At 29.4% G+C, this 27,935-nt stretch overlaps 1 protein-coding gene across 4 annotated transcripts in view; it reads left to right on the top strand.

Annotated features, from left to right (window-relative positions):
* Positions 1 to 27,935, top strand: part of LOC142329589 (uncharacterized) — a 536,070-nt gene that overhangs the window by 86,423 nt on the left and 421,712 nt on the right. For 3 of the 4 annotated variants that reach the window (XM_075374308.1, XM_075374323.1, XM_075374299.1), the window contains exon 3: positions 16,697 to 16,742. The exons of the other annotated variant lie outside the window; for it this stretch is intronic. The gene's annotated coding sequence lies outside the window, so the exon portion shown is untranslated. The remainder of the gene's footprint in view (positions 1 to 16,696; positions 16,743 to 27,935) is intronic. 4 annotated transcript variants of the gene reach the window in all.

Raw genomic sequence — 27,935 nt, forward strand, 5'->3', positions numbered from 1 at the left:
CATGAACTGATTAAACAAAACACAATGAATTTATACTGTGGATTTTGTTACCTTTTTATTGTTAATTTTTAAGAATATTTTTAAGTCATAAAAAAGTAAAGTCTTAACAAAATGAAACATCTGCAATATTTCTACTATCGTTGTGTTACATAATGATGTAAAAAATTAAAATTTTTACTCAATTTTTTACTGTTTAAAAGGTATCCGTGGCTTATCAGTGTAGTGTTTTTGGAAACTGGCTGAGAATCGCAGAATTTCTTAAGAAAAATTACTAGAAATTAAGTGTAGTTACTTTCTTGGCAGTAATTATATTTTTTCAGAAGAAATTTTCAATAATTTGGGCATTTCAAAATGTAAAACAAGCTGTTACAATCGCTGGAAATGACATCATATTAACAGAAAGACCGATTTCCATTACAACCAAAACATATCTGACCATCACGTTTTCCACAATTCGCTTATGTTATTACTTTCTTCATATTTGCTAAATTTATAAAACTACATCTACAGTGAAAATTATCAAGTGTTCTCCTGTAATTAAATCATTTGAAACTAGTTACTTCCTTGTACGAAGTAAAGGAAGTATTGTATATTTTGCCACTAAAATTATTTAAGTACGAAAATTGATAAAAAAGGTTGGTCTTATCCAACATTTTCTCTATGATCTTCATTTGAGTTTTGGATTATAATGAATAAGAAATCTAGTCTGCATTGAATTTCGTAAAAAAAATTCAGGAGTGTAGATTCTGTTAAATTTGTGTGTCTAAGTAATAACGTGGAATAGAAAATAAATTAGAAAAAAGTCACAAATTAATTATATAAAGAGTTTCTTTCGTTACTTCCGTTCTTATCTTTTTTCATTGAAAAAATATTTAAGATTTACAAATTTTGCTTTACTGAATATATAATAGTATCTAAATTTTAATACAAATCGGTGAAACTTGTTGAATTTATTTAATCAATCACCAGCAATACACGATACTCTGAAGTGTAATTTGATATTTCATACTCAAAAATGTAATCAAGGTTCGTATATTAACTCGTGTACAGTGGGTGTATGATCTGTTCAGACGGTCTGAGCAATAAATATTGTTCAGACTTGAGGGTTTTATAGTAAATATAATCAAATATTTGATTTTTATATATTTGAGTATGAGATTATCATTTAAAATTGAGTACAGTTAATACTTTAGCCAAACAAAATTTAAAACTCTTCTCCCCCTTCTGACAGTATCTCTCTCTCTCTCTCTCTCTCTGTGTGTGTGTGTGTGTGTGTGTGTGAGTGCGCGCGGGTGTGCAAAGGGCAAAAGATTCGCTTTTATGTTACAATTGTCACATTGTTCAAAGTTGTGTCGTGCAAAAATTTAGTGAACTAATTGTTCTTGTTTTAAAAAGAGATGTCAACATCGACGTTTACGATTTCGTATCATAAATGTCACTAATAGATTGACGTTTATTAGTAATAAATAATAAAACATTGATTTATTGATAATTCTTAATAAATTATTTTTTTTTGTTGTGCTCGTATTTAGGGAGAGTGAATTGTTGTAGCACCATTTTGTCAATGTGTGGAGTTATGTCATTTGGCGCCAATGTCGTGCGTAGTGGGCTGTAAACTCGAGAACAGAGGACAGTTAATATTGTGAGTTGTGTCTATCATCCCTCTCTCTTTACTTTGCTTGTTTTCTTTACGTTATTTCCCGTTAGAGTACGTGCACGAAATTCCGAATACATGCTGTAACATAACAATATAAATATCAATTATTGAAGTAAAAATTGTAGAAATGGGATTTTTTAAATTAATTACCATTTATTTTCCTAAAATTAAAATTCAGATGGTAGTGAGAGCGATTGCAGTCTCCTTTGCAGTAATATATGATTTGTAATTGGAAAAAAAAGTGAAATTGATTCTCAACACTTCAGATTTAACGTAAGCTTTTAGCGGTCGTTTGGTTGAATTTAAGATTTATTTACTCGTAACTAGTAGTGTAATAACTTCATCAGGTTCTGTTTTAACCTGACGAATGTTTTCTAAAACTTCTACAAATTATGGCGAATAAGTTGAAGAAGGTATTTTATTCACCCGTTTTTCTTACAATCTGCAGTATACACGTTAAATAATATTTACAAAATAAAACATTAATTTATTTAAACACTACAGTTAATTAATGTTTTTGGATCGGTTACGATTATGAATATGTTCTTCATTAAAGGAGCTCATAAAATAATAAAAAAACAAATATTAAAATGAAATTAATCAAATCCTAACGTTTTATTGATGTTTACCGCAGTTCTTGGAGGGATTCAAAGTAACTTTAGATGTTACTTGAAAATATTGGAATTTTTTTTAATAGGGGAAATTTTTACCTTTTTAATTCTCTGAGACACTGTTAGGCAATTCCAAGTAAAACTTCATATGCGTAAGAGTTTATAAGTTCACGTTAATATTGCTATAACTACAAATGCTGTAAAATATTACGTATTTGTTTGCTCTGGTGCACCGATTTACTGTGCGTTTGGCAACAGGGCTATCTCACGCGATTCCCCCACTGTTCATATTGGCGAACTGTTGTCAGTCCAATTTCAAATGTTAGTCCATAGTATATTTACCATATAGCTATACAGAGGTTATTTTTACACATATCTATATATATTTTTGTTTTTTTATTTTTATTTGCAAATAACAATTTAATCATTTTTGTTTTGATTTTTAACTTGTGCTACTTTTTCATGATGAACAGTGCATTTGTAATTTACATCCTGAGCGTCCATTCTTTTTTAAACAGGTTTTAATGTAAGTATGATGATTAAATTGGTTATTACTTAATACTACATACATTACCATTTGTCGTTTATTTATTGTAATGAGTTATCTATACGATTTTATCATACCATCTTTACTTACATGATTAATAGGTTAGACAGTCTTCAGCTTGAAGTGATCTAGCCTGTACTACTATTGTGAAAAAGAAACTGCAACAGTTCTATCATTAAAAAATAGAGCAGATGCGGCTAAAAATTTGTTTATCGAGTGGTACAGCCACATGTAAAAATCTTGATTTAATTTTTTGATACTTTTGCGCATTTCTTTATTGTAACTTTCTAAAATTTAACTACCCATGAAATGCCTTTCTTTCTTTTTCCTGTTTAGCCTCCGGTAACTACCGTTTAGATAATACTTCAGAGGAAGAATGAGGATGATATGTGTGAGTGTGAATGAAGTTGTAGTCTTGTACATAACCCATGAAATGCCAAAAAAAAAAAAAAATCATTTTTAACTGAGACGATAAAAAACGCTGGTAACTATTGAAATATTGGAATTAAAAGCGTTGGTGACTTTTTTTTTTTGGGGGGGGGGGTTGATGTTTTATGAAAAATTGCATCTTAAGCGAGAAAATTAAGAATAAGTTTTCTCAAACGGTTTGGTGGAATTTTTACTTAGCATATTAAAAAGATGCAAATTCTACTCCGTTAAATGTTATATTCTCTTCCAAATTTATTCGGTGAAAGATTACAATTTGGAATTAAAATTTCATCACACATTTACCCAAGGAAGGTACAACCTTGGAATCTAATATTAATTTTTAATAAAACGAAAGATTTTGTTTTACAATTTCAAATATTTAGAATAAATGTAAGACCGTTTATGATTCGAGTTACAGCTGGCGAAAAACTTCGCTCTAATTTGTGTTTGTTTTAATATAATATATATTAAAGCTCTAAGGAAATCTTCGACCAAATTATATATGGTATTTCACAGGTCTCAAAACCGCATTTTTAATATTATCCAAGAAAATTGATGTAAAGTTGGCATTTTTGGGCTCTAAAAACACATTTTTTACAGTTTGGTGTAAGTAGTGTTTGCAGGTTTCCTTCTTAGAATCTAAAGTAAAGACAAAGCTAAAATTTCAGTTAGTGTTATGAAAGGTTTATTCTTTACGAGGCTTGACGAAAATCCGTCCAACCACTCCTAGATGATTAGATTAACAAACACAAATCAAGATGTGTAACTTCTTCAGTTTATGTTTTTTTAAAAGCTAGAACGAAAATATTATTCTGAGCAGACTGTTGAAACAAAATATACCACTTCTCAATACTATTTCTCAATAAATAATACTATTCCTCTCCTTAGTCACAAACAGAAATTTTAATTTTTAAAACTTAAAAGCTGTAAAAACACCTAAGTGGTCGTTCTATTTCAAAATCTATAAAGGATTTACCTTTTGCTTCTAAATTAATGACCCTGGTTTGTATATATTTGTAATTAATAACAATTTAATAATTTGGAATCTGTTATTCAATTTTTAAAAAACATTGGGCTGAAAAATATAAGAAATTTTTAAATTAAAATCATACATCTAGGTGCGAATGTTTTGGGAAATTTGGTTAAATTTGATCGGTAAAGTAATGAAACTGATATTTTCTTCTTTTCCTTTATTTCCAGATGAGTATAGTAATATTTATAATTGTATACTACATTCTACTCGGTTATGATTTTATTAGTGATTCTGGACTCGAATATTTTTTTTACATTATTTCCAGTGTTGTATAGTCAGAGATGAATTTCCCTACAGTCAGATTCCAAGTTTGCTTTATAGCATGTCTCCCAAAGTTTTTACTGTTACCAATTCTGATTAAGTTTTCTTTAGAGCGGTACTAATTCTTTTTAATTTCTTTTTTAACTACATTTGTTAAAATACAAAAGATCAGTATTTTAAATCAATAATACTAACAACAAGCGAATTTCTTTAATTAATAATAATCAAGTATGCATTGACAAAAAACACATTAGTCCTTAGAATAAAAAATAATCTAATCAAGAGATTTGACTATTGGCTGTTAGCTAGATTAGTAAAAAATAAACTTCATCTCGTTTAATTTTAAGGATGTAAATAAAATTTAATCTACTCAAGCACGCCATTTGCGCTCTAGCCATACCATGAACGATTCATTCGTTTTCATACTCGGTATTATGTGTAAAAGAAAGGTGCAATTGAAATACCCTTTGAAAGAAATGTTCAAATGGTTTAGCGTTTTGTTCAAATTCTTGTAGAGTCGTTTGCTTAAAACTGTTTTCCACCGTTAGTAATATACATAGTTAAAATATATTAGTAATAAATTGCGCAGAACGTTATACAGTAAATTTTATTTACAAGTAAAAATTCATTGATAAAATATATACAAGGGTGTTTTGAAAAAAGTAACATTTCGTTTGGTGTCTTATCCGAACCTCACCTAAGTGTGTCAACAGTTTGAACAAACGGCTAGTGGTAAAAAGGCTCGCCACCTGCCGAAGCCTTTCAGCTGTCGATTTCAGTACATGCTTTAAATCACCTCCTGCCGAATGCATAAGAAGGGTTCGCTTCGCGGGTGTGGTCTTTCGGTTCTGTTAACTATACCTGCCGCCGACATCATGGGGGGCCTCAGTTTTGGCGCCACGTGCTTGCTTATTCCTTTACTACGCACTCCTAGATTCCTCTTCCCTCTCTCTGTCTATACGACTATTTCTTGATGTGGGTGGTGTGAAGTGATATGCGCATGTATACGGAATATAAGTACTTCGTCATGCACATCATGTATCTCTTGGTAATATGTTTCATGCTGAGATATTTTTGCTTAAACTTTTTAATGATTTTATCATAAAACGATGACTTGAATATTCAAGGTTATTCATCTTACAAAGTCTTTCAATTTTAAATTTAAATCGAATTAATTTATTCTTTATTGTTAGTATTAATCCAGTAACTGCTTATCATTGCATTCATTTCCATTCATAAAATAGCTATAATAAACTATTTTCCGTGTAGTTAGTTAATTCATTATGAATTCGCTAGAATAGTATACCTTGTCATTGGTTGTATCATTTCATTTGAATCGTGGGAGGGCTAGAACTTATTCATTCGTAGCGAATCATCTTTACGTGACGTAGTTCATTAAGAAATTCATTATAAATATAATATTTTCTGAAAGAAAACGTGGTAACCATCGATTTTCTTAAGCGATTTAGTAGGCTAGAACAAAATTTAACAAATTTCTAAAAATACGTTTGCGTTAAAAGTTATCGAGTATTATTTTATTATTATTATTAAACCGTATTATCTTATACGTTTGCAATAATCAGAAATTGTATACAATTCTTAGATAAATGTTTCAGATTACCTTATTAATTCTAGCCGTGGACGATTTGTGTAGTCAGTGACGTATGTTGACTACACATAAAAATGTCATAAGCGTGGTTGGTCTGTCTGTGACGTCATTATTGGGAACATGGATGGAATGCCAATTGTTTATTACTATTATTATTGCTATTAGTCTCGCGTAGCCGGCGCGCTTAGCATATGTTAGCACATTATGATATACCTCGTTGATTATTTCTATCATTATTTAGTTACACCTAAATTCTAATTGTATTCAGAGCACGTGAAACACCGCTTATGTCAGAAACACGAGAGGTTACCGATCTTTTTCTGTTACTGATTTCACCTTTGTACATAAAATCGGAGATTGCGATTAAATGAATGGTGTGGCTTTGAAATTTCTTGAATTTGATCTTTTTTTCCTGTTTAGCCTCTGGACCATATTTCATTATGTTTGAAGTTTGACAATTAATGAACATATAAATGAGGGTATTTTGACAGAATTGTTTGTCTTATCTGAGTTACTGTTTTACGCGTTTTATTAGATACTGATTTGGCACATATTAAATATTCTTGGAAGCGTTGAAATAATTTTTACCCAATTGGTAAAAACTTTAACAAAAGTCTTTTTGTATCTACTGTTTATCAATCCAAAAACTGGTTTTATATTATTTTCTTTGTTTTGTGTTAAACAAGAGTAACATTACTTACCGGTTTCAATGATGAGATAATGATATTGAACATCCTAATCAGTGTTCTATATTAATAAATTAAACTATTTATCCTTCCTTTCAATAAATTATTCGACTTATTGTTTTATTTATACACAGTGTTGTAAAAGAAAGACGCTTTCTAATTGGAATTCTTTCTTCTAATGACAAAATCGGTGGTATTGGTACTTAAATTATCTTGGTTCTGAAACACTTTAAATTAAGAAATATTTTCAAGCTCAATAAAGGCTAAATTTGCAAATCTTTGTCGATAGAGATTCATTGATCTTTATTGTGTACTTTGTTAATATATCTCACTTTTTTTAGCCACTAACATCTCGCAATGAGTTTCCGTTTCAACGGATAATAGTGCCCTTAGGGAACAGCACTATCTGAAGAATAACTACAAAACAACGTGATCGGAAACTGTGTTTAAAAACTAGATTGTTACGTATTAAAAAGTTCTTTGAGGTAAGTTCGTTGAAGATAAATATTCAACGGATAAAGTAAGATAATTAATTTATTATTGCTATTTTAAAAATTGCAGTAATAGATATAATTAAATTAGCTTAGATTATATGAGATTTAAATTTTATATTAGATTTTAATAATGGCAATAATAACATCGTTTAAAAATAATTTAAAGCAGAAAATGTAGAAAGCTAATAACGATAAAAAGTTTTGAATTAAAAACTAATATTAAATCAGTCATTTGAATTAATTATGTAAACATTCAGCAATTATTTTTTTGAAATTTACTGTAATACTGACAAAAGAAGTTTATAAAATAAGATATATTTCTCAATTGATTCTAAAATAGACCGAATTAAAAATGAGTAAACAATAAAATTAATAATTAAAAATCAGTAAATAAATTATAAATAAAAAACTCTGAAATTTGTGATTTATTAAAATTAGACACGTGCACTTTCTTTCAAATCGTATAATTTGTGTAACGTTTGTTCATTACTCTTATTTTGTATTGTAGATACATTGTAATTTGTCAGGTGTTATTATGTTATTAACCATTTATGTAATTTGATCTTCATAGATAACGAACTCACTTATGAAAAATATGTGAGTTAGTTTTTGTTGTGATAATCAGCTATTTTTAGGTAATGAGTTTTGTTAAACGGTTAAAACAAAATTGAAAAGAGAAAACTCTGTAAGTTCTGGGTTTTTATTATCTTTGCTAGTAATTGATTTACTAAACTTATTATTGTATTATAAATGATCATTTGCCAACTTCTTGTTTAGTTAGCAAATTAAAGAATTAAAAAAAGACTGTAAAATACATAATTTCACTGCAAAATCCCTTATAAAACCGGAAAATTTTCTACCATTCTTCGTGCAACGAAAATTCAAAATTCAATTCTGAATTATTCGAAATTCAGAAAGGAAATTAAAAGGGATTTTAAAGTTTATTTTACCGCTGTAATGTCGATAAAAAAGAAACGAATAATTTTCACTGTCAACATCTATAGAAACAAATTGATGCACACTTTTAATTATTTATTCGTTTATTTACCTACAAACTGAAATTAAGTTTATAGATATCTTTACAGAAATTGATTAAATTTTTTTCAACATCTCCATCGCTATTCTGTCTCTAGCTGAGAAATATGTACATTTTTTTGAAAGAATATTGAATTTATTTTCCATAATCTATATTTTGCAATCTGTTCAGCTATTGAACAATAAGCGACCCACCGCATTTGTCTAGTCGTGAATTCATCGCAAATCAGCTGATTTCGAAGTTAAGAGTTCTAAGGTTGAAATCCCAGTAAAGACAGTTACTTTTATACGGATTTGAATACTAGATTGTGGATGCCGGTGTTCTTTGGCGGTTGTTTCAGTTAACCACACATCTCAGGAATGTTCAACCTAAGATTATACAAGACTACACTTCATTTACATTCATACATATCATCCTCTAAATTAGTGCCTTACGGTAGTTCCTGAGGCTAAACAGAAAAGAAATAAGATAAAATAAGTGAACAATAAGCAAACTTGTCATTGCCCAATGAGATGAGAATGATATGCATGTCATATAAGTGAGGTGCAGTTTTGTACACGACTCAGGACGACCATTTCTGAGACGTGTGGTTAATTGAACTCCAACCACCTAACTACAATGTCTAATATTCAAATCCGTATAAAAACTACTATTTTTTACTACGATTTGAGCCTCAGAACTTTCCACTTAGAAAATCAGCTGTTTAACAATTGATTTCCGGCGACGATTTAACCGGCTAGACCTGCCCGATGGGCACAATATTGAATTTAGAATTTTTTTTTACGTTTATGGAAGTAAAAAATTTATCTTACAATCATTTTTCCTACCACTTTTTGCCATCATAATACTCGTAAAACATGTGCCAATCGTGTAATAGTTTTAAATTATCATGTTTTTTTTTAGAACAAAACTCTTATATACGAAAATGTAATAATAGTTTTAATCAGGTTATAATCAATTATAAATAATAATTAATGTACTTCTAACAAAAAACTGTCCTTTATTACACGAATCCTTGGCTTAGCAAGAGTCAAGGATTCGTAGGTTGTAATGCAATTTTAATAATGATTTCTTATTGAAGTTAAAACCGACTTTTTAAGTGCTTTAAGTAACACTTTTAGTATTTTTGACGCATTGGACGTCCGATTTAATTTTTTTTCTTACTTTCTCATATATATATATATATATATATATATATATATATATATATATATATATATATGTGTGTGTGTGTGTGTGTGTGTGTGTGTGTGTGTGTGTGTGTGTGTGTGTATTTAAATACATTAATGATCATATAAAGTATTTGCATTTCCATTCATGTAAGTAATATATGTGTATATTTTGATTTAGATAACATCCTTGGGAATGCAAGCTATTTTGATGCTAATGCACTTAAAAATGTGGGGACATATTCGTTTATCGTTTTGTGCAGTTCAAAACGTCTGTTGCTTGAGAGATATGAGGAAATATTAGTAATTACTCATTTACAGACATTTTCAATTTGTGTTACTTATCCGACGACTAGGAGTGGTAGTATACGTAGAGGCATTTTTGATGTTGCCTTCAATACATTAATTTAATTAATGTATACCTTAGAACGTTAATTTCTTGGTAAAGAAATTGAGGTAAATAAATTTATTAAGGTAAATAAATTATTTCAAGTGTTAGTATTTTAAATAATTAATATGGACATTTAATTACATCTATTTTTTATCTAATAATTAATGTTGTAAATTGCTATAGTACTCCATATTATCTATTATTATGCCCCGAACAAAAAAAATCATTTTTTTACTTAGCGGATAAGGATTTTATTTTTATAATTGGTAAGAATACTTAGCATTGTCTAATGTGATCTGACACTTTTAGTATTAACGATGATGGTGTTACATAGAGGGTCTGCTTAACTAATATAATGTCATCTAAATAGCTTTGTGTTGAAATTCTTATCTGGCTATTGGTAGTAATTCACGGGGTTAGTCTAGTGGTGACCGCGTCTTCGCAAATCAGCCGATCTCGAAGTCGAGAGTTCCAACCTTCAAATCCTTGTAAAGGCAGTTACTTTTGTGCGGATTTGAATACTAGATCGCGGATATCGGTGGGTGGGTTGGGTTTCATTTAACCACGCATCTCAGAAATCGTCGACATGAGACTGTACTAGACTACACTTCACTTACACTCATATATGTCATCTTCATTCATCCTCTGAAGTATTATTTGAAAGGTAATTACCGGATGCTTAACAGGAAAAAGAAAGGTGAAATTTTAAAGGAAGCTATAGACATCGAAGTACGCCATTCATGGCAAAATATTGAAAGAATTTGTGCGTTCTAATCCCGTTCTAGCTTTGCAGGAACTAACGGAGGAGTAACATTGATGCGTAATTAAAAAAGTTGTTTGCAACTTTTTTAATTTGTCAGCAAAATTCGTATCTCGGTTGTGAGACAAGATCAAAAAATTCAGACGGTTGTGGTTTATCAGTAGTCATGCCAAACATAACGAAACTTTTTTAATAGCAGGCAATGAATAATGAGTTCATAGCGAAACTAACCTCCAATCTTTGCAGTGTTGGGAAATCCTCTCAAATACAAAAAAAGGCTACAAGTTGAATAAAATCGCACGGCATGATAGTTCTTTCTGACAGTAAAGGCATCTTCTAATTTTAGAATTGCTATATGTAAACTACCAAACTGTTTTGAAGTTTTAAAACTATTACAAAAATTTTTAGCCATAAAAGGCTCAAACTTTGATTCTTAATTTTATGGCTGCTTTATAACGACAATTCGTTAAAAATCAAAAAGATTTGACGGTTGAAGAGATAGAAAATTGATGCACACGGTACTAAATGTAATTCCAACCGAAGTGTTATGACCGCTTGCTGAAGTGGATACAGGAAACACACTTACGATAGTGTATTAAATCAGGATGTGTCTATTCGAGAGTGACAATGACTCCCAGCTAAGCCCTAGAAATTTATTTAGCAAACGTTCGGTTGTTTTTTGAAGTCGTGTGTATTATTGCCATCGTAATTTAATATTTTTAGTTAGTTTAATTTTACAATAATTAAATATATATTGCAAATTTTACCAAAATATAATTTTTATTTAAATAACTGTGAAAAACAGCTTGATTTTGATTTTATAGGGTGAGCGTTTTTAAGTCTGAGTGATTTTTTAAAATTAATTTTACAAGTATTTCTGGAAATTCCTAAATCAATTATTAAAAAAAAATGATTTAATGTAGTTATTTGCTTCACCGTTCCAGACTAAAAAAAAATGTATTAAGAGTTTTATCGCCGAACAGGAACACTGTATCAGAAAAAAATGTGGTGAGGTTTTTAGTTTTGACTGTTTGCATATATTCTATTTGATTATTACTGCCTTGTAAACAGTTCGTGAATATTTTTACAATAGAAGCGTGAAAACTGTTAGTACCATTCGTGTTCTTTGATACTTTTCTTAGTTTGACATACGAGTTAATTTCTTATGAAATTTGTACCGGCTATAACAATTAATTTAATTTATTTGTAGTCTAATTTAGAAAGTTTTATCGTTAGCAAGACGTGTAGACTAAGAGACTGAAGAATATATACGGAAATTCGAAATTAAGTCTTATTTAAAAAAAAAATATATATATACGGATTTATAAATAAAAATTTTATTCATAAATTATTTTCTGTTTTTATATTTTTTAAATTCGTTTATCGATTCATTAGATTCTTTATAGATAATAGCGTATCGTTTCTTTTATTGTATTTAATTACATTCTAAAGTTGTTAAGGTTTATTTAAACGGGGAATAACCATTTTTTTAGCTTATAAGAAACCATTAAATTAAGAATACTATAAATTTGAATTAATTTCTTAAATAAATTGCAGGGAATTATCTTATTGGGTGTGAAATATAAATGTTCCAATAAAAGTAATAACAGGCAGTCATAAAAAGAGATCCAGAAGGTACTAATATACTTCTGAGAATGTAGTAATGCGTGTATATTTGCTATTAATAAAGAAAACAAGGTCCAGAAAGGATGAGCAAGTTTTAACACTCTTTTTATGTATATTAGTTGACTGGAATTCTGTTTATTTTTGAGTGGTGTTTAACGAAGTAGTAGAGGTTGTAAGACTTGTATTTAATTAAGAGACGAATGGAAGTTTTGATTTCGAAATAAAATCGTTCTTAAACATTATTAACATCCATAGTTAGTTCGTGCAGATATTGCTCAATTAAGCTGTGGTGCACAAAATTGTTTTATTCTCCTTTGACACTTAATATTGTTATCAATTCTTATTCTTTTGCTTAGTGTTCAGAATTTACTGGGGTTTTTTATGTTAGTATTCTTTCTAATTGGTATTTTTTTAACAATCAAGATTATTGAATTTATTCATATATTTTCTTTAATATTATTATGTTAAAGTTAACTTCTTATTAAAAAAAATACAGAAGAAAGCTTTTCTTTCATTTTACTGAACTAGTAATTTCTTTGAAAAAAAAAATTGCTAATATAACATTTTGAGATTTATGCGTTTGTGTAATGATAATTTTTGAACTGTTGACAAGTTTTAACATCCTCTCCAATAATCTTCATTTCAGATTTATAAAAAATTAACCAATGTAACCGTTAAAAAATTCCCAAACCAAACCTTTTCTGCCTACATTGCTTCCAGTCCTCGAAATTCGTTTTTAGTTGAAAGAACTCTATGTCCTATATCTACAACTTAAAGAACTCACTTTTTTTTAATCATTTGTGAATTGTTAGGAAATTACACCTTCAAGTGATTAACAGAAATAAAATCATTTATTGCAGAAAATGTCTTAAAATATGCCTTCATACAACTTAGTAATTAATATTCACTTGACCAGAAGTTTTATTTATGACTGTTGTTGAAAAAGGCCTCAAATATTATATATTGTTGTCCTCGAAAATTTCTGAACCTTTTCGCATCTCCACCGTTTCTTTCTTAACCTTAAGTTCTCCGTTTTTCTAATTTGATTTTTACCGTAAATGCTTTATGTTTCACTAGTCTTAAAGAAATTTACTTCGACTTTTTTAATGATTGATTTGTAAGTCGGTTGGAGTATGGATAAGCAACATGCGGCTTTCAGGTGATTTAAAAAAAAAAACAACTTAAATTTAAATACATGTGTTATTATTAAAGTTGCCAACTTATTGCTGAATTTCTTAGTCATTATTGTGGAGTATTAAATATACATTCCAAATACAGTTCATATTTTAAAAAAATATTGTGGGGAGGGAACTACATAATCTTATTTTTTTATTTTCTAATTTTTACATTCATTAGGCTTTTTGCTTCATTAAATAGTTTGACGAAAGTTAACAGAAGTAATGATGAAACATACTTTAGTCGCAGAGAAGTAATTAAATCTTTCATACTACGAGTATATTTACTTTCCCGCAGATTAAAGTATGTACCATGCAAGTCATTGTTTTCCAACAAATGTTCTTTGTAGTGAAGTATTTAAGTGATTGTTTAATTTTGAATGCTAATGGTAATGGCAACAAAATTATGTAATTTGTAATGAGAAAAAAAGTATTTTGACTGCGGGCCAACGAGTTCAAAAATAAACTCTTAATTATTTCATAAAAACTGTCTAGTACAGTAGCATCAAGCCGATCTCTTCGTCTGAGTTGAAAAATAAGGAAATAGGAGTAGACATAAGGAAATGATAGATCGACAATGTTGATAATCACTTTAACATTTTTCCCATTAAATCCTTTTTTTTTATTAGACTTTTTTGGAGCCAAAGAGTTAATAACAGTGTGCAAGATTTAATTCGAATTATTTAGTTCTAACGCCGATCAATTATTTTGTTGTTGTTTAACTTATTTTTTCTTTGTGCTTTATTAAAATATAAAATTGTATAAAAAAATATTAACATAATGAGCAGTTATCATTAGTTTCGTGATAGATATTTTTATTAATTCAAACTCATTCACTGATTATTTATGTTATTTTTTCCTAATTTCAAATTACTAATATAGGTCAGAATTTTTTATAATATTAACGTAGTTGAAAGTTTTTCTGTTAAATTATTTTCGTTGAAGTTAATCTGTTTAGCAGTACAAGAGATACAAGAGAACTAGTTGTAACAAATTTATTTGCAAATTGATATATTTATTTTAAAAGAGAAAATAGGAGGAGAACTATGTGAAGAGAAAATGGTACTGATTGCATCTCTTTTAAAAAAAATTAATTTTATAGTTTTAAACTTTAACAATTGTCTTAATTGCACCAGTTATGTAATTTATATAAAAAAAGGAAATCTTAACTTTTTCACGTGATTAGATATAGAACGGGGTTCAATATTCTCAACTTAATTCGTGTTTACATACCCTATATTATTTTCAAGATTTAAGTACTTATAGCCGGATGGGTGATTTCACTGATTGCTTTTTTACTTCCTTGTTTGAAATAAAGGTAGTATTGTCTTCGCGAAAAATTTCGGTTTTAGTTTTCAACGGAAATATCCATTTTGACCATCCCTGAATCCATTTTGACAAATTTCGGCTTGACGTGTGTAGTGTGTACGTACGTTTGTGCGTGTATATATCTCGCATAATTAAAAAACGATTAGTCGTAGGATGTTGAAATTTTGGAATTAGGACTGTTGTAACATTAGTTGTGCACCTTCCCTTTTGATTACAATCGACTGGATCAAAAGTGTCCAAAAAAGCCCAAAATTCAATTTTTTCGGATTTTGGACTTTTTCATAATTGCAGTAATAAGCCCTCATTGAGAGCTTTTCAACGATATATCATAGTGGTACTTATTTTCATTGGTTTCAAAGTTATAGCCAAATAAAATTTTAATTAATGAAATATTTGGATCTTACAAGGGGAAGGCACATCGGTTCAATTCTGACTTCATCTCCCTTTTTTTAACTTTTGTTTTAAGTATATTGATTTATTAATAATTATTAACCTCTGATTGCAAAAAAAAATAAAATAAAATAAAAAAAATTAATAAATAATACAATAAATAATTCAATAACAATTAAAAAGGTAGGAAAAAATATCAGAAATTATTAGTGAAATAAAATTTTACGTACTTCTCATATTATAAAAATGTGTATATGTAATTTAATAGGCGTAAAGAAAGTCATGTGGTGTCCACATAACATTTTTTGTATTGTGGACAAAATTCCTTTGGTTGCCAGATATAATTTTTTCACCTTTTCTTGACAATGAATTGTTGGATGTTCTGCAAATATTCTCCGTATTTTCACGAAACATTAAAAAAATTTGTAGAAAATCGTACTTAATCTAAGGAAAGTTATCGTTTACTTTTTTTTTTGTCTTCAGTCATTTGACTGGTTTGATGCAGCTCTCCAAGATTCCCTATCTAGTGCTAGTCGTTTCATTTCAGTATACCCTCTACATCCTACATCCCTAACAATTTGTTTTACATATTCCAAACGTGGCCTGCCTACACAATTTTTTCCTTCTACCTGTCCTTCCAATGTTAAAGCGACTATTCCAGGATGCCTTAGTATGTGGCCTATAAGTATATATATCGTTTACTAAACAAATAATAAAATATAAATTCCTACATTCTAGAATGCCCTAGGGCAGTCATCACAGCTTTTTTTTTGAAGCTACGTTTATTTTTATTTTAGATTAAAAAAAAAGTTTTAGTTTACATTGATTTTTTTTGTTTCTAAAGAAACTGGACAAAAAATCCTGCCGAAAAATTAAAAAAATAAATTAGTTTCAGTTCTAATTTTAACTTTTTTAAAATTGTTCCAATTTAAGGACTATTGGTATTTGTTTTTAATTGCTAACTTCAAAAAGTCTTTATTTAAAGATTTTTAAACTTTGGCCTTACGTTTTGTCCCTTTCAGTTTGTTAAAACTGAAGTTAACTATTATTTTTGAGGGATTAATCATATATAATATTTCTTGAAACGATTTTTTATTAAAGTATATATCAGCAAGAAAAAAAATATATCACGTATAATGAATTATAAATATACGCCTGTAAATCATGGATTACACTAGTATTAATTACACAGTGTATTAATTGAAGATTAATACTCATTAACAAAATAAGTTGCATATATAGGCTCGTAATTCTACATTGTGATCTACATGCGTTAGTTATGTAACTATTGGCTAGTATATTACAAAGTTGTATATTAACATTGTTTTTTTTTCTTCACCAAATTCTGTCTTTTAGGAATATATTTTAGCATTTTTCGATAATTGAGTGCGATAGATTTTTTTCTTATTGTTACCATAACAGGTTTTGGAATAATGCTATAGGTGATTTATTTTGATCATTAAAAATAGTATATATTTGTTTTGTTATTTCAGGAACATTCTCGCCGTACTATTCAGTGGTGTCCTTCTGTTACATCTGGTGAGTTTTTTTTTGTCAGCCAAATTTATTTTTCTTTTTGATTTTGATAAATGACCTTATAAACTAAAATCACATACAAAATATATACTTCTATTTATACAATTAATTAAAAAACTGTTTATAAATTATCCTTTAATCACGCAATATCCTGATTTTTTTTTTTAATCTTGGCTCACAATCTCTTTTTTGATTACATTCTTTCGTTCATTTTGCCTCTTATCTCTTTTGAAAATATAGGGTTTATAATTTGTGAAAAAACATAATTAATTAGGAATGTCTTTAAAGCTAAGCACGCGACTTTGAATGACGCATTACTTTTCACTAGTAGCAGACTTAGGATAGACGACCTGACCGGCGTCGACCGGATAAAAATAGCGTGGTTATTGTGATGTCTCGGCGCGCCGCCTTTTATCTAATGAGATAAACATTCTACACCTGTATTTTTGTACCATTGACCTACTTGTAAATAAAGTCGGTATAATTTTATTAAAAAAAGAAAAAGTTAGCATATTACCATCAGTAAATAAATTTAATGAACATTCGATTAGTCTGATTTTGTTTTGTAAAATAGTGTCATCTGAATTTCATCTAAAACGGGTTTTATGGAAATTCTTTAGTCTATTTTCTCAATATTAATATTAATTTTTTGAATATGAAACTACAATTTTTTTTGTTCTATATATATGCGTTACTGTAGTAGGATAACCTTTCATACTTCAACACATCAATTTAACGTATCTGAATAAATAATTTTATTTTGGAAAGTTGCTCTTTGAGCGAAAGTCTTGAAGTTCGATAGGGTGTAGAAAGTATATAGTCTCATCAGCAAAAGCCGATCTTAGTGCTTTCATTGCGGTTGAACTACCCATAATAATTCAAATGAATGTACTCTTGCAAAATATATTAATGAAAATTCAAAAAAAGAAAAACTATCGTACTCTATAATGCTGTAAATTATACAAATGTGTTTATTTCATGAATAAAATTTTCATCCATTTACTCTTGAATTTTTTTTCATCAAATGAACAGTGATTTTATTTAAATTAACTGAACTTTTTGGTGACGTGTTTACCACAGTCCATATGAACTGAAATAATTAATTTGTACTCAAATCATTTACAACCTCAGTGGGAAAGAATCTAGTTTTTTTTTGTAGGTCTGCTTCCTTCAAGATCCTATTTACCTTGATTTCGAAAGAATTTCTCTATTTCTGTTTTGTTTATTAGAAAATGATAAGGTTGTTTAGATTAAAATAAGTTTTGTTAAATGCCCATAAAAGTATCAAATATTGTGAGATTTCTATATTTTCTGTATGGTGGTTGTTTGGGTTGTGATCCAAAACCATAGTCAGGCAGCACACTTGTGTGTTGTGTGTACTTAGAATAACTGCAAACGCTGCACTTTTATAGCGAAGAACCAAATAATGACTGATGTTTATTGCTTGCAAGGCAAAAAGTAATCAATATAATAAATAAGTAATGTATCTCCACTACGTAAAATTTTTGTTTAGACATTTTTCTAATGTTAACTGATCCGGTCGCTTTGAATTATAGCATAATCGGTTAAGACTGTCTGATTACACTAATAGACAAAAAACTTTTTTTTAATGTTTCTCTAAGTGTGATACTATTTCTTGAAAATGCTAACGCTTTTAATGTTAAAAAATGCTATATAATGTAAAGGTTTTTTTGCGTACATTACACATCTATAAATACAACTTTTTATCATCCTTAGTTTTAAATAAATTAAGCTTCAAAAAAATTTGGGGAAAACAAAGTTAGAATCCGTAAAATTTATAATTTTACATGGTCATACCTGTGTTACAAGGATTTCGCTGTTGCTTTTCTTTTATAAATAGCCTCAGGCACATCCCGAATTAATGTCCAACAGTAATCGGCTAACTTGTTAGTATTCCATTTCCCTTTATAGCGGCTTTCCATCACCGAAATGTCTTTGGTGGAAACGTTCACCGTGTTCGTCACTTACGTCTCCGAAGTTGTCCGGAAAAAATATACATGTGAGTGGAGGAAATGTATTTTCAAAGACGTATTACATTCCATAGCTCTGTATGAAGTAAGAAGTTGCTTAACAATATCGTGGTAATTGTGGGATTTTTGTTTGCCGAGAAAATTTTTGCAAACGTCTTTATATGAAGGCCAAGCTGCATTTTCTATTTTATTTAACATTGAGTTAAATACATCATCTTTGACCAACTCTCTTATTTGAGGACCAACAAATATTCCTTCTTTAATTTTTCCTTTACTTACGTTCGGAAATGTCTGCCTGATGTACAAAAATTCGGGACTATCCTACTTCATTGCTGTTACAGAATTTTTAATTAGTCCTAGCTTGGTATGGAGAGAGGGTAAAAATATTTTTTTGGGTTCAACTAAGGGCTCATGAGTAAAATTTTTCCCATTTGGCGTTAAGTTGTCTAGTTTCTTCCACTTTTTGGTAACATAATGTTTATCCCTAGCTCGGCTGTCCCATTCCCAAAGAAAACACATTACTCAGCATAGCCTAACTGCATGCCTAACAAAGTAGCTATAACTTTCAAATCACCACATATGTTCCAGTTATACTTTTTATAAGTTACTTTATCAAGAACATCTTTCATCACATCGTCTGTCTCTTTCAAATTAATGCCATAAGCTGTTGGTATCGAAGGATATTTATTACAGTTGTGTAGTAGAGCCACTTATAAAGTATACTTAGTGAATCTATGAAAAGGTGCCAGTCCTCAGGTTATAAACTTTTCCTAAGTCCAACATAAGCTCATCAGTATTTGTGCAGTAAACTAAATTATTTTCATCAATAAAGTACTGAGAAAATTCTTTTTGTCAGCTTCGAAAGCCCAAAATTTTTGTATTTTTAAAATTAAATTCCAACCTTTTAGTCCTGATTTTTGATAAATTTTAATTCCTAATCAAGTCATTTAATTCACCTTTTGATATAAAATGTGGCATATTGGAAGATAATTCAAAATCAAAATTATTGTCTTCTTCAATAGTGCCCGATTTTTCTTAGCTGCTTTCGAAACATACATACACAGGTGGTTCAGGAACTGGAATAATTTCACTTTGAGGTACAGGCCTGATTGCAGATTATAATGAATGATTTTCACAGTATATTTAGATTTTTTTAGAAATTCCAGACATATTTGTTAAACAAAAGTAACTGTTGGTTACATGATCATTTGGCTCACGCCAAACCATAGGTACACCAAACGGCAAAGCGTTCAGTGTACCTTTCAGCCATCCTCTTAAATATAAAGAGCAATTAGTGCATAGTATATAAGGAGCCCATATCTTATCCTGATCACCAATTTCACACTGAAAGTACAAATGATATGCTTTTTTTTAATTAAAGGTGTAATTTATTTCTATTTGATTTTACGGTAAACTTACTACATACATAACAAACGGCATCCACATCATTTACACAGTTTCAAGGCATTATGGCACTGCACTGTTAAAACTTAAGACAGCTATAATACTGAACAAAATTAATTCATTCCTAAATCCAGTGCTTAATACAAACAACATAGCTGTGTTTTCAACTACATGTTTTGACCTGCACAGTCATGATTAATCTTGTCCATCAAGGCTCACTCTTCAGTATTAGATATGGTATCATAATATGTGACTATAATATGATTTAATTCTTTGTTTATTTTATTTTATTTATTTTATTGTTTATTTATAGCTTAAAAATTATGTTAACAAAGTTAAACAATAACAAATGAACTAAAAAATGCAATATAGCAGCTTAAATTGCTAACAATATGTTGAAAAAAAAAATTATTTAATTATAATTTAAAGATTTTTCAGGTTTGGTGGGTGACAAAAAGATTCTGAATTCATATTCGTTTTCAGCATTAAAAAACAGATTAAAATCATGTATCACATGTTGGAAACAAAAATTATGTTTATCAGTGTTATTAATTTAAAAATGGTTGTATCTGCATACTATTTTACAATATGCTATATCTCTTTAAAGGAATTTTTCTTTAATGTTCCGTCACTTTGACATAGTATGGGCAGTCTTTCAAACAACTACCATACATGTAAGATATACAAGATTAAAAGAAAGACAGTAAAAAATGTAATACAAAAAATTGATGATATGGTTGGTAACTGGTGGTCTGATAACTGGATATGTTTTATTATTAATACATGAACTGGTGAGAGCAGTTATTATACCTGTCCACTTGGTTTCATTTCTTGTCCGCAGTGATAAAATTATTTTACATAAAGTTAATTAATATAAGGAAATGTTTGAAATGACAGTGTAGCCTACCGTTGCATCATTTAATATATTAAGCACTCTTGATTAATTGCTGAATTTATTTGAAAGCATTGTTTCTTTGCTAATTTATAATTTTATTATTTGTAATTAGAATTGTTATGGATTTTGTTTATATTAAATTAGCAAAGGAATATTGATTAGATATTAATGATAATATCATTAATTGTTTTATATTGTCAAAAGTAATGTTATGTGAATATTTTAAACGTATATTTTGAATTTTTTTCTATTATTGCCAAAGCTTATTTTAAAAACTTATAATTGTGTGAATGAATGGTGGGATATATATAAACATCCTAACCGAATCGAGAACCAAACTCGAGACTTGTGTGTGACAATCCATTTGTACATGGCATTAAAAAGAAATTTTTGTTAAATTTTTAATTTTTTAACAAATTTAAAAAAGTGAATGTTATAAATTCACACAATATGTTATAAATTCAATATGTATAATTATTTGCGGGTGATAAAGCGTTTTAGGTATTTCAGGTATGGTTCTAGGTAACAAGATGCAAATTGCTTTTCCTCTATAAAAATTTATTTCTGTCTGTTTAGTGATGAGGGAGTTAAGTTGAATACTGTTTAATAATGCTGGAAAATACCTCCTAACTTTTTAATTTTGATTGATGATAGTGGCAGTGGTAATAATGAATGTATTTTCTCTTGTAACAAAAATCAAGAGTGCCATAAAATAAAAAATATTCTAGGATTATTGGACAATAGTTGCAAGACGTACAACATTAACTCAAGATTTAAAACAAGAGTTATTTATTTAACACAGCTATAGTGGACATAAATTACAACATTATGATAATAATTATTAACAATTTAATCAGTTACACATCCACCTATTTATCCTACTTGTACAGGCACAAATAACTTTTTTTTTTATAAAATAAAAAACTAGCTGGTAACGTGAAAGCACTACTTCAACCTGCAAGTTTTGTAATTTGTTTTTTAGAAAACATTTTTTGTGAAAATATTTCATAATTGTAAAGACACTAGTCAAAAATGAAGTAAAATGCCAGAGTGGACTATTATAATAAATATTACTAGTTCTGTATTTGAATAGTGAAAAGTGTGTGTATCTGTTCCATAATTTATATCTGGAACAAATTAGAATTGTCGAATAAGTTATATTCATTCATTGTATTCTGCCAGTAGAGCAGGTCTTACAATTGGCTGCTCTCCACTTGTTCCTGTCCTGTGCATGTGTTTTTGTTTCTGTATAGTTTCCTTTCCACAACACCATCAATCAACTGAAATCTTCTTCCTCTTCCTCTCTTTCCATTTACCAACCCTTCAACTGCATCTATTAGTAAGCACTTTCTTCTCATACGGTGTCCTAGCCTGTTCCTTTTCTTTTCCTGCATAAAATGGTATTTAACATACTCGTCTACGCTTCTCAACACCTCTTCACTTGTTACTCTATCCTGCCAACAAACGTTTATCATTTTATGCCACACCCACATCTGAAACGCCTCAATTTGTCGTTTGTCTTCCTTTCTTAAAGTCCACGTTTCTGCACCATAAAGTATAACACTCCAAATAAAACATTTTGCCAATCTCTTCCTTAAGTCTACATTTAATTTCCCACACAGCAAACTCTTCCTCTAAATGCCTCCCTACCCAATGCTATTCTCCTTTTGATTTCTGCATTACTGTTAAGATCTGTTACGAATCTACCCAAGTACTTAAATTTCACCACTTCCTCTAGTACCTCAGTCCCAATTCTTACATTAATATTTTCATCTTTGCCATCTAATACCTTACATTTTGTTTTCTTTTTATTAATTTTCATCCCAAGATTTTCATGAGGCTTATTTAGATCGTTAAGCATTTCATTTAACTTTGTTACACTTTCTGCCAGCACTACCATGTCATCAGCAAATCTTATACATTCTATTCTTCTACCAACTATTGCCACCCTTCTATTATCCTTCACCATTGTTGATGATTTCTTCTAGATAATTACTGAATAGTGTAGGTGACATGCAGCATCCTTGTTGCACTCCCCTTCCTATTTCTATCTTTTTCATTGCCGTACTCTCTATTCTTACTTTTATTTTCTGGTTCATATATAACTGTTTCATAAGTCTCCCATTTTTACAGTTAGTTTCTTTCTTTTTCAAAATTGTCATTAATTTATCTCGTCTTACTCTTTTCAAAAGCTTTCTGAAGGTGTATAAACACAACATATACTATTGTTCTCTTTTCTATATATCTTTCACCAGTAATTCAAAGCAGTCGTATGGCATCCCTGTTTCCAGTTCCCCTTCTGAAGCCATATTCTTCTGCAAAATTTTCATCCAGTTTATTGTACAACCTGTTCAGAATTCTTAGTAAGACTTTTGCTGCATGTGAAATTAGGCTAATAGTCTGGTATTCTTCACACTTTAGTTTCTTTTACCTTCCTCATTTTTCCATTTTCTCCTTTCATTCACTCCTATCAATTCTTCACTGACCTACTCCTTCCGTATTCTTTCTCTGTTTTTAATTCTTATCGTTTTCTCAGCCACTTCTTTTATACTGTTTTTAATATTTGACCAACGGACATTCACACTATTTGGCTCCCATTTATTTTCCAGTATGCTATTTTGCATCTCTTTGACTATCTCTTTGTTTCTTAGTTTTTCCAAAACATAGGTACTTCGTTTCTGACCAACCTTTAATTTCTTGAGCTTCAAATTGATTTTTGCTCTTATAAATTGTGATCAGAATTAACATCTGCACATGGGTACGGTTTTGAATTTTTTATACACTTCTTATATATTTGTTGTATTCTACTTGATACTTCTCTCCATCCAATCTCGACACCCATATTTATCCTTCTTTTATGATTTTCAAACATTGTGTTTTTCATTACCATATCATTTTCCATGCAGAACTCAACTAATCTCTCTCCTCTTTTGTTTCTATTACCTAAACAATATTTTCCTATTGTCTTGCCTTCTTGTCCTCCACCAATCACAGCATTCCAGTCTCATCATCAATACACATGCCTTTTTCCTTTCTTTCTCTAGTATATTTTCCAGCTTTCCATAGTACTCCTCCTCAACTTCTTTTTCAGTATATTGTGATGTTGGCATATACTTGAATTATTACAAGATCTTTATCACTACCTTTTATCCTTATAATCATCAAGCGATCATCAACATATTCCACCTTAATCACTTATTCTACTAGTTTCTTTTTTTATCAATACACCAACTCCATTCCTATTACCTTTTTTGGCACCTGAGTAGTATAAATGGAAGTCCCCACTCGACATTTCTCCATTTCCTCCCCATCTCACTTCACTCATTTTAATTATGTCTAATTTATTTCTAATCATTTTTTGTTTTGTGTTTTCAAGCTTACCTTTTGAAGCAGTGTCAGTACATTCCATGTTCCTATTCTGATTATATTTCTCTTTTCTTTTTCATTTTTCCAGCCCTCCGTGCACAATTACCCTTTCTGTCTCCATACTTTATTTTTACTTCCTCATAAGCATGAAACCTTGTTGTATTTCCCTCCCAGAGATCTGAATGAGGGGAAGCTTTACCTCCAGAGTCTTCTACACATTCCAGTGCTGTTGATTTGGTGATTCATGCGCCTTCGGGGCCAATTTATCACCCAGGGCAATAGAGTGCCCTTCTCACCCTGCTCAACCACTCTCATCAGAGGTTGTTGGCACTTAGTAGAAGGATGGCCATTTATACCGATGGCCACTCGATTGCCAGTGACATCTGTGAGAACAGGATGCACCATGTAGCAAACCACAGCTACGCTTCATGAAGGTGTGGTTGACATTTGCATGGGAGAGGCTTTTTGAGATGCTCCCTATATCTTACATCCCCAAATAAGTTATTACATAATAAGTTACATCCAAATAAGTTATTTATTTTTAATTAAAAATTTTCCAAAATTCAATTTCATAAAAGAATGGGATTACAAAATGTTATAGGTTATTAAATGTTAAATAAATATATAATTTAATTATGAACTGTACATAATAAACAATATATAAATTACATTAGATATAGGAGGTGTGCTACTACAGATAAAAAAAGGAACTGCTTAAATTAAATTAACATACAGTTAATTGAACATAAAAAATAAATTTGATATGGTTTTACATTTTATAAATGCATGGATTTAAGCAAAATTGAACATGTGTAGAGAAAAAATAAATAATTCAAAAAATATTAAACGATATTATTGTAAGATTATCTGTGCACATTAAACTGTAAGTCAACCTTTTTTTAGAATTATTTTTCAATTCATTATACATAAAAACTCATTGATGAGCAATATTTTTTCTGCAAAAGAAAATTTTTTATTTTAATTTTAAATCAAATGATAATGCAAGAGTGGAAATATAAAAGTTTTTTTCCATTGGGTGAGATATTCTTTTAAATGGCAATGTAGACATAAGACCCTTCTCATACGCCTTAGCATTACGTGACTTATCCGAAAATATTTATATTTTCTGGTGTGATAACACCAATCTCCCTCCACAACAAGTACTTGGGAGAAACCGGTCAACCTACAGGACTGAATACAGTATCCAACACAGAAAGAATACTCAAACTGCAAGAAGCGTACTAACTTACATGGAATCAGCATAACAAAAGGGCAGTATCTTGTAATGCTAAACTACAACACTGCAGCACAGTTGCCTTGCCGGAGGCTCAGTATGCAGCAGAAACCATAGTAATCAGAGAAATGACCAAAATTCAATGACCAAAAGTCTAGAAACAAAAACGGAAAATCCACGGTGCGGTCCTCAGAGGTGGAACCTGCATCAAACAGCGCACAAAGGGATTGTATGAAAGCATAGAGATATTTATTTTTTTTTTTTTTTATTAAAAAAATATTTTTTTTTAATAAAGTATCTTTATTGAGATATTAAAAAAAAAGTGAAAGGGATTTTTTCGTTTCTTATGCAATTTAAAATATTTCCTAAAAACCAATAGGCAGCAATACTAAATATTTTCAATAAAAAAGAGATTTAAAAAGATTTTTTCATCTTAATTATTTCAGATACTTAAGAAAATTCTGGGAATAACGAATAGGCTTAAATTTAGTTGATCACTGCAGAATCTTTCTTATGAAGGAGAACAACAACAGTAGTCCTAAGGAGCCTAGAAATACTACTCGACTGAAAGATTCTCTTAATTAAATTTGTAAGAGACAGAATTCATCTTAATTTACTTTATAATACTGGCAGGAATATTATCAGTACTTACTTAATATTAAAAATTTAACATATATCTTCCTGAATATTAACAGGAAATAAAAATAATGATTCACTGAAAAACCAGTTACAAATAGATCAGTGTTGTTAGTTCAAAATGTCAGCAAAGAATGTGTTTAATTCATTTGAAGTAATAGATGACATTGGACATGACAGAATGGAACTAAATTGCTTTTCTATTTCTGACTGACCAGTTTTGCTTTTAATTCTACCTTCACTGATTAGATTTAAATTATCACTTTACTTTTTTTTTTCATTGCGAATACAGTATTTTCTATCCCTCAAACTTTTATGAAAATAAGAGAAAAATAAAATTTCAAGATTTTACGAATCCGAGTGCGGGGCTGAATTTTTAATTCCTTCACTAACCCTTGCATTTCCTTTTTATATGTAATCTGTTCTTTTTACTAAAAGGAGAAACGAAAATGAAGGCGTTTTGAAAAAATTTAAAGGTGATATTGTTGTATATTCCCAATTTTTTTTCTGTAAGTGAAGTTTACAAATATTTATTTAGATCTTTAATTATCATCCCTTTTAAAAGAATAAGGATAATCCTTGTTTTGTCGCATGGTTTTTCTATTACTATAAATGATGCTGATGCAACTTGACAGTGACAATTTACGGTAGTTTACAGCTTTCGAAAAAGTATATTTCCAACGTTTTAACACTCCACAGTTTTTATTTGCAGTTCTACAAATAGCATCAACAGCTTGAAATTAACCTATCTCAGAAATAACTTATTTTCTTGTTGCCCATTGATCTGAAAGAAAGTTGTAAAACTAATTGTCTCATAAGAAAGAGATATTCAAATTTCTTCTGTAATATTTCTTAGGCATTGGATATTTATATCGAAATTATTATTTTTCGGGTAGGAGTTATGAAAATTTGATGTTTTTAAAAAGGTTTTGGCTGCAAACATTATGTCAACACAATTAAATTTTACTTTATTTTATGAAAAATGTTAATTATCAATATAATTATTACATAAAGTTGACAAAATACTATCACGGGAGATATAGAAATTGGCTTACCATATAATTTTCTACCACATGGGTTCTCTAGAATTCCTTTCACTTAAAAACATATCATTTTTATTATGTTCTCGTAATTTAATAAAATTAATATTGAATAAAATATTGAGTAAGCTTAGTACTTATTTTTAAATAAAACCTTTGTAATAAACTAATTAGTTCTGACAGATTAATCTTATTACCGCGTTGCTAAGATCGGTGTCGTGTGTGTTTATATATATATATATGTAAATTATTTTTTTCTGCATATACCTGTGGGATGCTCTTAGATTTATATTGACATTATTGAAGTGGTTTTGCAACCGCAATTTATGTATTAATCATCTAAATTTATGGTCTTTTAGATATAAACTACAAACTAGATCGTCCAGCGAGTTAAATTTTGCCTTTTTAGATTTTTAATGATCTAAGAAATCTTAATCTTATTAATTTTTATGGAGTAATTCCAGATACGTTTTATTATTTTATTCCGGTTAGATTTTGTTATCCCTAGATTTAAACTTAGATATAAAAACTTAGGTAATAATAATATTTTTCTCTGTTATTCTTGGTAGACATAATTATTTTTATTTTCATTTATTAGTTTTTATTTTTATGTCAGGCAAATACCGGTTT

The sequence above is a fragment of the Lycorma delicatula genome, chromosome 1, assembly GCF_047948215.1.
Source record: "Lycorma delicatula isolate Av1 chromosome 1, ASM4794821v1, whole genome shotgun sequence".
Taxonomy (NCBI): Eukaryota; Metazoa; Arthropoda; class Insecta; order Hemiptera; family Fulgoridae; genus Lycorma; species Lycorma delicatula.